At 41.7% G+C, this 13,301-nt stretch overlaps 1 pseudogene across 1 annotated transcript in view; it reads left to right on the forward strand.

The window, feature by feature from the left end:
• The window catches only part of LOC309687732 (polypeptide N-acetylgalactosaminyltransferase 17-like), a 106,711-nt pseudogene that overhangs the window by 4,496 nt on the left and 88,914 nt on the right, over positions 1–13,301 (forward strand). Inside the window, exons 5-10 of the transcript in view lie at positions 133–221; positions 2,220–2,391; positions 2,468–2,602; positions 5,275–5,945; positions 9,352–9,492; positions 9,635–9,919. The product of the transcript in view is annotated as a polypeptide N-acetylgalactosaminyltransferase 17-like (transcript). The remainder of the gene's footprint in view (positions 1–132; positions 222–2,219; positions 2,392–2,467; positions 2,603–5,274; positions 5,946–9,351; positions 9,493–9,634; positions 9,920–13,301) is intronic.

Here is a 13,301-nt window from a genome sequence, read left to right on the forward strand (position 1 = left end):
CATTCAAATAAACCCTCTCACACTGAGACTGATATACGTTCTCCACCTTACCCATTGTAAATTTCCACACAGTTTTCGTTTTGCACCCTATCCGGTGCATTCTTGTTCAAAGCCTCTCATTTTACTCCACAGGATTTGATTGACAGACTGATTGCCGTGAATTCGGATGGGAAGATTCATTCTCTCTTCCACTACGAAGAGAGTCACACATTCGGCCTAAGGTGGGATTCATTTTTTTTTTCATATTACTTAACATGGTAAATGGTAAATGGCCTGTATTTATATAGCGCTTTACTAGTCCCTAAGGACCCCAAAGCGCTTTACATATCCAGTCATCCACCCATTCACGCACACATTCACACACTGGTGATAGCAAGCTACATTGTAACCACAGCCACCCTGGGGCGCACTGACAGAGGCGAGGCTGCCGGACACTGGCGCCACCGGGCCCTCTGACCACCACCAGTAGGCAACGGGTGAAGTGTCTTGCCCAATGACACAACGATCGAGACTGTCCAAGCCGGGGCTCGAACCGGCAACCTTCCGATTACAAGGCGAACTCCCAACTCTTGAGCCACTATCGTACTTCCCCACTAACATCAGTGGGGAAGTACATGATATCAGATTATCACCTGGTGACTGCACACACACTTCAGCCTCTGGCAATAGGAGACTGGCATGGTTCTTTATACTTTGATTACCCAGCATTGAAAGGCTGATGAAAGGATTTCTCTGGATAAGAGAGAAATAAGCTGGTGTGTGTGTGTGTGTGTGTGTGTGTGTGTGTGTGTGTGTGTGTGTGTGTGTGTGTGTGTGTGTGTGTGTGTGTGTGTGTGTGCTTGTGTAAATACTCACATCAGCCTGTATAAAATACAGCAATGCATAAGTGTTTTGAATGAATAGAAATGTGACACATGAGAAGGTGTGTCTGTGACTGTTCCTGTATAACTTATTTTCAGACTAGTTAACAAGTTATGCTCCGGTCATTTGATGTTACCAAGATAGATGTCCTTTTGTAATATAGTTAAATTTTCTTTGTACATTTCATTTATCCACCATCATACATTAAGCCAAGAAGAGTTCATTATACTAACAAGAGGTATCAACGCTGGGCCAAAGTGCAGCACGTGGTTAAAGTTTGTAATCCAGCCGGGGTGTAAATATCACTCAGCAGCCAGTCGCAGAGATGAAGCAGGCAGCATCAACACATAAATCTACTCTACCCGGCTTAAATCAAAAGACCACCTCTGACTGAAAAGCTGTAGATTTTACTTTTTTGCACAAATTAATTCAGATTCACACTAATTCTGTTCACAGCTCCAACAAAATGAGGAAGAGGAGGGGGAGAAACACAAGTAGATTGAAGTACAATTGGATGAAAGTCGAGGAGAAGGAAGTTTAGGATGAGGAGGAAGAAAAGCAGCAGGAGCATCTTTAGGGATCCCTATGATGTCATTGAGGTTTATTTCATTAATATTGTCCTCTCACAAAGAAAGATGACTTGTTTTAGTTCACCTACCTACTTCCTGTATTAAATAGTGATGTGCAAAATGTTGTGGAAAACCACGGAGCAGGCACGTATAGTGCATCTGCAGGTAAATGAACATCAGATCTCTCAGACTAAAATCTGTATTATACTTTTAGTCTTAAGAACATATGTTGTATATTTATCACCCTTATGATAAAACCCATGTCAGCCATTGGTTTATGGACTTTGTATTTAGAAGCCTCAACATTTGCTTTATTGCTATCGCTATGTTGTTTTTTGTGAGCCTTTTAGGACCATATTAGGACGAGGGATCAGAATCTGGAGTCGTGCACACTACTGTTTCATTTAGCGTGTATCCATAAGATTTGTGCAGCAGATCCAAGTTGTGCCTTGAAAACAGGAAGGTTGTCTGCATAGAGGAGAACTTTAATAGCAGGCTTGTACAAAGTGAGGCTTTGTGCTCACATTTGCTGCAAACACTCGTTTTAATTCTGTTACCCTGTTTTGATGCAGAATTGAGTTGAAATCAGGCACCTTCTGTTTTAATGTGTTCTTGTGAATTGATTGTGTATCGCATACATTTGATTTGACTTTCTGCGAGACAACAGTCGTCCGCTGGCCAAAAAAAGTTTTCCAAATACCTCCACGTGATCAAGCCTGGATTTAGAAAACAATAGCAAAAAAAATCTGCACCTCCTGCTTCACATGCAATTTGTGTTTGTGTGTTCAGAGGCGGCGGCGAGAGGGGAGACCTCGGCTCATCCAGCTGGAGAGCCTGACCAGGAGGAGTCGAACATTAACTCTGCTCTTCCAGGGCACCCTGCAGACTTGGCTGCTGGCATTGGCGAGGGAGTGCGGCCGCCGCTGGGATGACGTGAACGCCAATCATAGGTCGACTGCAGGTATGCGAGTCAGACCTTCTCAGGAGGGTTTCACTTTTCTCTCTTCTTTATAATTGACCCTTGTTTTCTCTCTCAGCTCCTTGTCTCAGAGTGGGAGGGATTTGAAGCACAAAGGGAGGAGCTTGTCGTTTGGTTGGCTGATATGGATGTCCACCTGAGTGAGGTTGACCAGCTGACAGGAAACACCTGTGAAAAACTGAAACAACTGCAGGTGTGGGGTTGTTTTGATATGACATAGTTTTGATATGATACATACGTCATCCTAAACTGGACTAACAAAGAACCATGAGTCCAACATGAAACTTACCTTGCATAAGCAGGGCTCGCAAAATTTCAAAATCCCTGGTAGCCCTTCGGGCAGGCACTCTTCAGTTTTTGGTAGCCCAAAATAAATTTAAGAAGCCCAAATAAAAAAATAAAAAAGAGGACAATTTTTAGATTGATGTTTTGTTTCCTTTACAATATTGTAAAGGAAACAAAACATCAATCTAAAAATATTTAAAACACAAATTACAACAACAATTTCAACCATCAACTCAAATATTTGGTTCTAATTGAACAGAAATTTCTATGAACTTGCAAGAACTGTGTAGGACATGAAACAGTGTGTGTCAGATCCTGAATTTGAAATTTCCACTGAAATCACGGGTAAGAGGCAAGTGGAACCAAGCTGACTTCTGCTAAATGGGTCAAACTGGGCAGAAAGTACACAAACACATAACATCCTTATAGAATATGATGTAACACTATAGATCAACTTACCTCAGAATATATAAAGCATATAAACAATTACAGCAATATGATGCAACAAACACAGCAGTGCTACTAATCCAAAATACTCATAGAACTTCATAGAACTGAAACAAACATTTATTTTTAGGCCTTCGTCGCGTCGCTGTGACGTAATCGGCCTTAAAATGCGGCCTTTAAGGCTGCAGACCCTGAATTGGGATACAGCCTCTGAATCGCTGCATCTTGTAGCTGTGTCGTCTTAAATTGGTCATGTGATTTTGACGCGCCGACGCGTCCGGCAACCCCAGAGGTTTAACTTAATATTTAAGTGTCTCTTGGTTTTAGACTAGTTGTTTAGTCTAATTTGATGTTTTAAACCAGAAAAGGAAGAAGAGGGCTTAGAATTACAGGTAAGAACTGCTCAGTGGTATGTGATAAACTGTAAATGTAAAGCTTACAGGTCAGTCCTCATGTTTTTAAATCAGATTTTGAGTCTGTACATGGCACATTATGCTTTTGCATGTTGTGAAATGTGCTGCAAAACAAACTGAGGTAAACTAACTGGTTTACTGTGATGGATTTAAAGTGCGTGTGACTGGTGCGCAGTGGCTGTGGTGCTCACGGTCAGAGTTCAGTCACAAAGAGGGTAACAGAGATGAATTTAAAGTTAAGGTGATGGTGCTTAGATTCATTCACAGACTGAAACCTTCACACCAACTTTATCCTGTGTCTCTTAGTTTTAGACTAGTTGTTTAGTCTATTTTGATGTTTTAAACCATATCACAGGGTTTTTACTTCACCATTTACGGGGTTTTAACAAGCAAACAAAAGACAGATCGTGATGTTTGAAAATGTTTTGGAAATATTCTTTAAAGATTAGATGTAAAATACGCAGAGGATAAATTCAATTGGTTTATTAGTTTATTACATAAGTTGAAAAAAAGTTAAACAAGTAAATAAAGAAACAACATAAAAGAAAAGTAAACAAAACAAATCGGTAAATAAAGGAAAATGGTAATAAGAAGGGAAAAAAAAAGAAAAGAGAAAACCCCAACAATCCCCTCTGAGCAAGCACTAGGCGACAGTGGGGAAGAAAAACTGCCTTTAAACGGGCAGAAACTTCCGGCAGAACCAGGCTCACGAGGGGCAGTCAACTGCCGGGACTGGTTGGGGTGAAAAAAGATGAAGGAGAGAGGGAAGAAGTGTTAGGAGAGAAGGGGAGAGGAGAGGTGAAAATTAAGATGGAACAGAGGTGGAGGGAGACGAGGTGACGTCAGCAGTAGAAAAAATAGAAAAAGTAGAAAGAGCAGGAGTGTCCCTCCTCCAGAAGAAGCGGAAACGTTTTTTCTTCTTTTCCATGAGCTTTTCCACGACCACTTTTTTCTCTAGGATGAGGGTTCTCAACTGATCGGTTGTTTCTTCAACTTCCTTCTCAAGTTTCTGGCATCTTTGCTCCATTTCTTTTAATAGATTGCACTTGTCTGTATTTTGCTGTTGTTTTTCCTTGTGCATCTTTTCTAACTGCTCATTTCTTCTTGTGATTTCTTGAAGCTTACGCTGCAGGTCTTCATTTATTTTCTCTTGTTGCTGCTTTTGTGCAAGCATTTCAGCGTTTTCGCGCTTCAAGTTGTCTGAGTCCTGGAGAATACGTTTTTTTTCTTCTTCCTGTTGCTCTTTCTCTTGAAGAAGCTCTTTTTTTTTGCACTCTGTTTCATCCAGCCTGACTTTCAGCACTTCGTATTTTTTCTTTATGCCTTTGAGTTGGTCCTGCATTTGTGTGACCCCTTCCTTTTTCTGTCCGAGGATTTGTGCAGTTTGTTCCATAGCTTCATCAAGCGTTCCTTGGAGCGCCTGATTCTTTTGCTCCATGTTTTGGAGATCCCTTTGCATCTCCCCAATAGTAGCATTCGCGCGTTGAAGCTGGGCAGACGTTTCTTTTAATTCAGCACTCTTTGTCTTGTTTTCCTTCATCAGGAACAAAATCTTCTGTCGTGCTTCACCAAACTTTCCTTCCCAGGCCTCACTAATAATTTTTGTGTAAGGCTGGCGTTGCTGTTGTTTTTCCAGCTCTTGATTTCGTGCTTCCAATTGTCTGCACTTCTCCTCCAGTTGAAGCTTCTCTTCTTCAATTTGTTTAATTTTTGCATGTAGGTCGGAGTTTTCCTGTAATGTCCTTTGGACTGATGAGGCACCAATGGATCGTGTCATATCAGGCTTCCCTCTTGAAGTGAGTGGCCGGCCAGACCTCGAAGGAGAGGCAGCAAGATTGTTTATTCTTTGTTGGCATTTTCGTGGATACATTTTTAATCCTGTGCACAGTGACTCTGAAGAGGTTTACAAATACTTTCAAATATATCTCTGGTCGAACGTTTGAAGGCTGCGAACAAACTGACTAAAACTTGCTGCTCCTGACCCCTATTTATAGAAAAGGCTCAAAGGCATGTGCTTGTGACATCATCACATGTCCTTGTGACATCATCACATGTCCTTGTGACATCATCACTCTTCATGAATCAGATTGTCACATGACATTTTAGAATGCGCCCCCTGCCGCCATCACAGTAGGCCAGACAAAGGATACAGCTTCAGCTATGGTGGTACGTGTGTAGTCGGTTGCAATGTTAGATCTCACGATCGTGAAGGCAAGAAACTGGATTAATCTTTTAATCGTTTTCCATCCTGGCGGCAACGTGAGGGATCCCATGTATCCGATATCACCAAACAAAGACGCCAGGCATGGATTGCAGCGGTGAGACGAGCGGATATCGAGTTCCGTGCAATCCCCAGCTTTTTGTTGGTTTGCTCGCGGCATTTTCTCTCCGGTGAGTTCTAAAGTAATTCATATCACTATCCGATTGTTGAGTCTGACGTCACTAGCCGTGTCTGGGCCTAAACTCTGCTGCAGGTCCATATATCAAATGATCACTGTGGCATTACTGAGAGTTAAAACACTGTCTTAAGTCTTTCATCTTTAATAAAATTATCAGCGTTCTGCTCTACCAGGTGTAACAACTGAGTTAAACATCCAGGCACCCATGACAATGGAATTTATGACATATGAGTTAGAAGTTAGCAGCAAGTTAGCTCGCTAGCTTCTATCTAAATACAATATAGCATGTCCTGACTGCGGGGTTTTGGAAACAAATTAAAACGTACAGCTTTCTTATCACTTCCAACATAAATGAAGACAGAAAACTAAACAGCAGTGACAGTGGCTGCAAATTTTACCAGGGTTTTAGTCAAATGCCCCCCTGTGATTTTACCTGCACCCTGCGATTTGATTTTTAGTTATTTTAACAGCAAACTGAAGAAAAGCCTTGACTCCGTTGCTCCACTCACCACCAAAAAGATTAACGTAAAACATGCATCACCCTGGAGAAACGAAGAAGTCAAAAAACTCAAAAGAAATTGCAGGGCAGCAGAAAGGAGATGGAGGAAAAATAAAAATAATATCAACCATCAAATATTTTCCGAGCAATTTAAAATGTACAATAATACATTAAGGAAGTCAAGAAATTCATACTTCGCCAAAATAATCAGTATTAACAAAAATAATCCCAAGGTCCTCTTTTCCACCATAGATCATTTATTTAACCCTGATTTTAACAGCTCCCAAAGAACCCCCACAGACTCGCTCTGTGAGCAGTTTGCAGACCACTTCAGGGGAAAGATCAGCGCCATCAGATCTGATATTTTATCTAATCGCGATATGATTGTAAACACATCTGAGGGCTCGATTGTACCTGAGGAGACACTGGACAGCTTTGTCCTGGTTAATGCTGAGAACTTTCAGAAGGTTTTCTCCACAGTGAGACCCACCACATGTCTTTTAGATCCAATCCCCTCTTCACTCTTTAAAACACTTTATGGATTTTTTGAGGCTGAGCTTTTATACATGATGAATTGCTCTCTTCAGTTGGGTGTCTTCCCTGCTGCCTTTAAAACGGCGGTGGTGAGGCCCCTTCTGAAGAAGAGCAATTTGGATTGTAATGATTTTAATAACTACAGACCTGTATCCAACTTACCATTTTTAAGTAAAGTCTTAGAAAAACTTGTTTTTACTCAGATTACTGATTTTCTCAATGATAGACAGATCCTGGAGATATTCCAGTCTGGATTTAGGGTGAACCACAGCACAGAGACGGCTCTCCTAAAGGTTTTAAATGATCTTAGATGTAACTGGGACGCCCAAAAGCTCTCAGTCCTGGTGCTGCTGGATCTAAGCGCAGCCTTTGATACAGTAGACCACGCTATTCTTTTAAACAGACTAAAACACATGGTGGGCCTCTCTGGTGCTGTACACAACTGGTTCACTTCCTATCTCTCTGACAGATCTTTTATGGTGAGTATGGATACATGCTCCTCTAAGATCCATAAAATGACATGTGGTGTGCCTCAAGGGTCGGTTCTAGGCCCTGTACTTTTTAATTTGTATATGTTGCCTCTCGGCAGTGTCATCAGGAGGCATGGAGTGAACTTCCACAGTTACGCTGATGACACGCAGCTGTACATCTCCGTGTCTCCTGATGACACCAGACCAATGGATGCCCTTTTTAACTGTATCTTGGATATAAGATCTTGGATGGCAGAAAACTTTTTACAGCTTAACCAGGACAAAACTGAAGTTTTAATTGTCGGTCCTGAGGCTCAGAGAGAGAAACTCTTGTCTAAATTAGAGGCATTTTCACTATGTCCTTCGCTACAAGTGAAAAACCTGGGTGTTATTTTTGACTCTGAGCTTGGTTTTATCCCACATGTTAAACATGTAACCAAAATTGGATTTTATCATCTAAAAAATATAGCCAGAGTCCGCCCTATTCTCTCTCGGGCCAACACGGAGATGCTGATGCATGCTTTTATTGCCAGTCGCATTGATTACTGTAATGCCCTGCTCTCTGGTCTTCCTAAGAAGAATATTTCAACTTTACAACTCTTGCAAAACTCGGCAGCTCGTGTGCTGACGAAGACCAGAGGGCGGGCCCACATTACACCGGTTTTAGAATCGCTGCATTGGCTCCCCGTGTGTTTCAGGATCGATTTTAAAGTTCTTTTATTGGTTTTTAAATGTCTTAATGGTCTTGGGCCTTCTTATCTCTCAGATCTGCTTTTACCATACGAACCCTCGCGGACCCTGAGGTCCTCTGGTACTGGCCTTTTGATTGTCCCTAAAGTCAGGACACATACTCACGGAGAGGCAGCTTTTCAGTGGTATGGTCCTCGTCTGTGGAACAGCCTGCCGGAGGAGCTCAGGGCCGCAGAGAACGTACATGTTTTTAAGAACAGGCTCAAGACCCACCTTTTTAATTTAGCTTTTACTTAGCGTTTATTTATTTTTTATGCTTATTTATTCTATCCTGTTATTCTATTATTAATTTAGGATTTACCTAATATTTTTTGATTTTATTCTTATTCATTTTTTAATCTTCTTACTCTATTTATATTTATATTTATATTGTATCCTGTTCTTATTTATTTTATCATTTTACCCTGTATATATCGTATTGCGTCATATCTCCAGTGTTTCCTCGGAGGGCGCTCTCTGCACCGGGGCTGTTATTGACCGTGGCTGCTGGTCTCTGGGGTCCTCTCAGCCTGGTTGGGGGGCTCCTTGGCCTCCCTCCGGCTGTGTGCCCAGCCCGGAGGCTGCGGTCTGTGACCGGCTCCCGGTGCAGACGGCTCTCTGTTATAATGTTTCCTCACTTGGCTCATGCGAGCCCAGCCCAATTTTTACTCTTTAAGTGTGCGCGTGTGTGTATGTGTGTGTGTGGGTGGGGGTGGGGGGATATATGTGTATTGAGAGTGTGGGGAGTGAGTTGGAGGGTGGGGTGGGCTGCTTTTAACTATGTAAAGCACTTTGTGCTACATTTTTTCTGTATGAAAAGTGCTTTATAAATAAAGCTTGATTGATTGATTTGTAGGGTTACTGAACTTGGGCTAGCTGGTATATAATGATGTGCTACGTGACCGCTAGTAACACAGCTATGTTAGCACAATATAAACACGCTAACTTTTTTTCCACTCGATAAAAGTTAACGTGAGTGTTCTCGGTGGTCAGGAACAAATGTAATCGCATGGCAGGATGCTGTAAAAGGACCAAACCAAAAGGCTTTTAGTGGGGTTTTTTTCAATGCGCTGCGGTCATAGATAATGAGATAAAACATGCTAATGTGTGATGCTGCAGAACCACGTCATGTCGACTGAGTAGCTTTTGATTTGGCATTATTGCAGGCAAACCAGCATATGAAATGGATGTAACAAATCCAGACTGGGCACCAACACTGCACATGGGGCACGACGACAAACCTGTGTCAGACTCGGACCGGCACGCAAGGCGTATGCAACGGAAGCGAAAAAGAGCACCCATTGCAGGTAAACACCCCCCTCTGAAAACATACTAAATTGCTCTTATGGTACACTAATCCGCACATAACTTAAAGATGAATCACACACCTGTCATTGGAATATTGGTGTACATTAACCTTAAGTCTATGCACTATTTTTTATCTTACAGGCTTGATGATCGATGAAGGTCTGACAGAAGAACAACAACCATGTCATGGAGGCAGTGGACAGCAGTTGTGTTGGACAAGTGGAGGTTGACGTACCAGCTGCAAATGTGGACAGTGGTGATGGGAGTGACAGCGTCACGGAAGCTGAAGGGCAGACGAAGGACTGTGTGTGCAGTCAACAGGGCAGAGCAGAAATAAACCGGCTGTTGGAGGAGAACAGACTGCTTCGAGCACAGTTGCAAAAGACAGAGCTGAATGAAACTTTCTTAAAGGACGATACCGAAAAAGTAAGATATTACACTGGACTATATTGTTATGCAGTCTTAATGTCCCTCTTCAACACTGTCAAAGATTTCCTGCCAATACCGAAGAAACTGACAGGTTTCCAAATGCTCTTACTCACACTAATGCGTCTGAGACTTGATCTTCCAGTCCAGCATCTTTGTCATCTATTCCATGTGTCGCACAAAACACTGTCTTCTGTCTTCACCGATACCATTGATGTTTTGTATGCCCACTTAGGAGCACTGGTGCACTGGCCTGAGAGGCACTGTCTGCAGGCGACAATGCCTCCACAGTTTACTGAAACTTTTGGAAAACGAGTAGCAATCATTGTTGACTGTTTTGAGATTCGAACAGAAAGACCATCTAATTTAAAGGCACGCGCACAAACATACTCTCATTACAAGGGTACACAGACCATAAAATACCTCATCGGGATTACACCCCATGGAGCTATTTCTTTCATTTCCAGGGGATGGGGGGGTCGTGCATAGAGCAGGGCGATATGGCCAAAAATATTTATCACGATATATATTTGAAAATTTGCGATAATGATATAACCGACGATATAATTGATGCGAGACAAAATACAACTCCACAACATTACTAGCGCAAAAAGACAACCTTCCATTTATTTTCACCTAAACAAGAAGCTGGTTTTTATGTACATTAAAGCTTTATAAAAATGTAACAGTGCAAATGCAAATTCCTTGCTGAAAGTTTAACCAAAAGGCATTTCCAGTAGAAATGGGCTGACATATCCTGAGCATAACCATGTATAATATCCACTGAAGTTAAAAAGAGGTGCTTTGCAACATTAAACTGCAGTGTGCAGTACGCATTTTTCGGACCATAAGGTGCACGGGATTATAAGGCACATTAAGCGAAACAAAGCAGTCAGATAAATCAAACTTTATTAAACTCATTCTTCTTGCTTCCTCCACTTCTGTACCATTGATTCATTAATGTTGAATTCTCTGGCAGCTGCTCTATTCCCATGTTGTTGCAGTATATTAATGACTAACCTGGTATTGTGGATAGATTATCTCAGTTGTTCTCCTGACTGAAGTTTGGTCCGTTTACAGCATCCTGCCATGCGATTGCATTTGTCTCTAACCATGAAGAACCTTCACGTTAACTTTTATAAGTGGAAAAGTGTTAGTGTTCGTCCTCCAGCTTCACTGTTTATGTTATGCTAACATAGCTGTGTCGCTAGCGATCACGTAGCACATCATTATATACCAGCTAGCCCAACTTCAGTAACCCTACAAACGTCACTGCTGTTTAGTTTCCTGTCTTCATTTATGTTGGAAGTGATAGCAGAGCTGTACGTTTGATTTTTTTCAGAAATCTCTCAGTCAGAACATGCTAAATCATGCTTAGGTAACTAGCGAAACTAGCGAGCTAACTTCCGCTAGCTTCCTGCTAACTTCTAACTCCATTAAATGTAATAACTTTTTGTTTTCATGGAAGTTAAACTTTATAGTTACACCTGGTAAAGCAGCAATGCTGATCGTTTTACTAAAGATGAAAGAATTTAGACAGTTTTTAACTCTCAGTGATGCTGCAGTGTTGTTTGACCTGAAGCATACGGAGTTTAGGACCCAGATTACTCCCAGATTTAAGAGCATCTTAGTCCGACAAATACGACAATAACGACGACCGCTTGCATGTTCTGCAAAAAAATGTGCTTTGTCGTGTATCTGACAGACAAACACCAAACCAGTTCCACATCACGGAAGTTGCACCATTTTTACAAACCAATTCTGGTTCATCTGTTTCACTCAACAATCGGCCATGTGCGTATGAAAACAAAGGCACTGCGCATGCGCGTTTTACTCCCATTCTATCGCGATATTTCATTTTCCTATCGTTGCCTAACATTATACCGGTATTACCGTGAATGGTATAATATGGCCCAGCCCTAGTCGTGCATCAGATAAACACATCATAGAGAGATGTGGCATTCTTCAAAAGCTGTTACCAGGGGACGTAGTATTGGCTGACAGAGGCTTTGACATCAGAGATGCTGTAGGAATGATGTGTGCGGAGGTCAAGATTCCAGCTTTCACAAAAGGCTACTGTCAACTTGATGCAAGGGACGTTGAACAAACGAGAGCAATTGCCCACCTGAGAATTCATGTTGAGCGAGTAATAGGTAGTTTGCGCAACAAGTTCAAAATGTTACACACAGTCTGATTACTCTTATCATGTGAGGCTGAAGACACAACACTTCTTGATAAGATCGTTAAGGTTTGCTGTGTTTTTGTTAATATGTGCCCCAGTGTTGTTGTCAAACCAGGGCCAAATGACACTTGCTCCTGTTGAGTATTCTTAAAGCTGTTCTTTTGGATGTACTGTACATTGTAAATAGTTGTACTTTGTGTGAAGTTGTTTTAATAAAACAAAAAAGAATAGTATATTTGTTTGTTTTTCTTTATTATAGATCTATTCACATGTACACAGCAATCACATAAAAATGAAATGCAAACTATTTACATCGCACCACACAGCTGTCATCAATCTTTAACCACAACATGAAACATTACAGGCTATTTAGAGCAGCACGTTGTTTCGAGAAGTATTTCCCAACAAGTTCAGGAAGGCACATTTTACGAAAGAAGTCTTGTGCTTTCTTTAAGCGCGGTTTCCAGAAATCCACAGCAGGGAAGACGCGAGTCACAGCAAGGTCTCTCTGTGTCCACACAACGAGGCCACAGTGGCTGGCGCCCGTAACAAAGACTCAGCGTCTCTGTTGTGTAAACACGCCAGTGATTGGGGTAATGTGGGTGACTGTGTAGTGTAGTTGGTGTAATAGTTTTCGACTCCACACAGTCACTGCTTTGCTGTGCTTCTGCAGCGTATCCAGTAATGGTGACAAATCCTCCAGCGTTGCAATAGGAAGCTGCTCTTAAGCGCAGAAAGAATTGTTTCCAGGGATTTCTATTTGTATCCAGCTTGGCGTGCAGGATCCTTTGTGTAATCTATGCTTACATATGTATTTTACACACAGACAATGTGAAAAATACAACACATTGCTATGGATTGATGCTGAAAGTGCTAATTGCACTAAAAAATTTAGCTGAAAAAAATAACACCAACTAAATAGATAAGCATGTCTGTTAACAAAAACCCCCAAACGCTTTACCCAACTGGGGTTTTTCAACTACCTCACTGACAGAATGAGCCCAGGTATTGCCAGTGCCACTGATGGAAATGAGCCACAGCAGCTCTTCAGCACCTACAAATGAGACCTGCCCACACCAACAAGCAAGAAGGGAGACCAGGTGGCGAGCATCGCCACACTTTCCAATCCAATAAACTACCATTGCAGTTAGTAGTAAGTGGTTGATTAGTGCAGCAACAACAAAAACACACTGAATGTCA

This window comes from Aulonocara stuartgranti (genome assembly GCF_965226115.1).
Source record: "Aulonocara stuartgranti genome assembly, chromosome: 14".
Taxonomy (NCBI): Eukaryota; Metazoa; Chordata; class Actinopteri; order Cichliformes; family Cichlidae; genus Aulonocara; species Aulonocara stuartgranti.